Consider the following 2,610-nt stretch of genomic DNA (forward strand, 5'->3'; position numbering starts at 1 on the left):
AAGGCGGCGGGGTCGGCGCCGGCGACGAGCTGGCGGGCGGCGGAGGCGGCCGGCGCTCGAGGTGGCGCTCGAGGGCGCGGAGGCCCTGGCGGCGGGGCGGAGACGAAGGGCGGCGCGGGGAAGCCGGGCCGGGAGGGCCGCACGCGGGCTCTCCGTGCCGGCGAGGTTGGTGGAGGCGGCGGCGACACGTGTTGCGACGGGAGTGGACGGCAGTGAAGCATCCGGCGGCGCCGGACGTGTCCGCTCGCGCGGAGAGGAGCGAGGCTAGGGTTAGGGTGGTTGGATCCGGAAGTTTTGGGAGGGGACTTTAAATAGGCATAGAGGGAGCTAGGAGAGTCCAAATGAGGTGCGGTTTTCAGCCACGCGATCGTGATCGAACGCTCTAGATGATGGAGCAGAGTTAGGTGGGTTTTGGGACAAATTGGAGGGGTGTTGGGCTGCAACACACGCAAGGCCTTTTCGGTCCCTCGGTTAACCGTTGGAGTATCAAACGAAGTCCAAATGATACAAAACCTGACAGGCGGTCTACCGGTAGTAAACCGAGGCCGCTTGGCAAGTCTCGGTCCAATCCGGAAATGTTTAATCCCCACACACGAAAGAAAGGTAGAAATGACCACCGGAGGAGAACGAAGCGCCGGAATGCAAAACGGACAACGGGGAAAATGCTCGAATGCATGAGACGAACATGTATGCAAATGCAATGCACATGATGACATGATATGAGATGCATGACAACAACAACATCACACGGAGACAAAAACCCGAACCCGAGAAAATAAAATAACTTAACGCCGGAAACGGCAAGAGTTGGAGTACAAATTGGGAAAGTTATATCCGGGGTGTTACAACACTCCACCACTACAAAAGGATCTCGTCCCGAGATCTAGGACTGAAAGAACGCCGGGTACTCAGAACGGAGGTGATCCTCGCGTTCCCAGGTAGCTTCACGGTCGAAATGGTGTGACCACTTGACTTTGAGAAATTTGATTGACTTCTTGTGAGTCTTGCGTTCAGTCTCTTCAAGAATAGCAACTGGGTGCTCACGATAGGAGAGATCTTCTTGGAGCTCAATGTCCTCGAAGTTGACTGTGCGGTCAGGAGTCTTGAAGCACTTTCTGAGCTGAGAGACATGGAACACGTCATGAACATTTGCAAAGTTTGAAGGAAGCTCGAGTTGATAGGCGAGGTCGCCTCTCTTGCTGACAATCTTGAAAGGTCCCACGTATCTAGGGGCAAGCTTCCCTTTGATACCGAAGCGACGAGTACCTTTCATAGGAGAGACGCGGAGGTAAACATGATCTCCGATCTCGAAAGCCAAATCACGGTGCTTATTATCATAGTAGCTCTTCTGGCGGGATTGGGCTGCTTTGAGGTTATCACGAATGACTTTGGACATTTCCTATGCCTCTGTGATTAAGTCATTACCCAAAAGCTGACGTTCACCGGTTTCAGACCAGTTGAGAGGGGTACGACACTTCCTGCCATACAAAATTTCAAATGGGGCCTTGCCCGAACTTGCTTGAAAACTGTTGTTGTAGGAGAATTCAACATAAGGAAGACAATCCTCCCACTTCATGCCGAAGGAGATCACACAAGCCCTGAGCATATCTTCAAGAATCTGATTGACATGCTCGACTTGACCGCTAGTTTGAGGATGGAAAGCTGTGCTGAAGCGGATGTTGGTGCCCATGGCCTTCTGAAAAGAATCCCAAAACTTCAAGGTAAAGATGCTGCCACGGTCTGAAGATATCACTTGTGGAATACCGTGCAGAGAGACAATACGAGAGGTATAGAGTTCCTCCAATTGAGCTGCAGTGATCGACTCTTTGATAGGCAAAAAGTGAGCCACTTTGGTGAGTTTGTCGATGACAACGAATATAGCATCATTGCCACGCTTGGACTTTGGAAACCCAGTCACGAAGTCCATTTCAATGTGGTCAAACTTCCATTCTGGAATGGCAAGAGGTTGGAGGAGACCAGCTGGCCTTTGGTGTTCTGCCTTCACTCTTCTGCAGACATCACATTCATTCACGAATTGAGCAATCTCGCGGTTCATTCGAGTCCACTAATAAGCCTGCTTAAGGTCCTGATACATCTTCGTGCTCCCAGGCTGGATGGAGATGAGAGAATTGTGAGCCTCGTTCATGATCACTTTACGGAGGTCACCTTTGGGTACGACAATACGATCCTCGAAGAAGAGAGTGTCCTTGTCATCAAGGCGGTAGCACTTGTACTTGGGCTGACTCTTGGCAATCCCAATCTTCACCTTTTTCACCATAGCATCAAGAAGCTGGGCTTGGCGAATCTGATCTTCCAAGGTAGGAGAGACTTGAAGGTTGGTGAGGAAACCTTGAGGAACAACTTGCAGATTAATTTTGCGGAAAGCTTCACAAAGCTCGGGTTGATAAGGCTTGAGAATCAGACTGTTGCAGTAAGCTTTCCTGCTCAAAGAGTTAGCAACCACATTGGCCTTGCCTGGAGTATACTCAATACTTGGATTATATTCTTGAATCATTTCGACCCATCGAGTTTGCTTGAGGTTGAGATTAGGCTGAGTGAAGATGTACTTGAGACTCTTGTGATCAGTGAAAATGTCCACTTTTCTTCCCA

This window comes from Triticum dicoccoides, chromosome 6A (genome assembly GCF_002162155.2).
Source record: "Triticum dicoccoides isolate Atlit2015 ecotype Zavitan chromosome 6A, WEW_v2.0, whole genome shotgun sequence".
Taxonomy (NCBI): Eukaryota; Viridiplantae; Streptophyta; class Magnoliopsida; order Poales; family Poaceae; genus Triticum; species Triticum dicoccoides.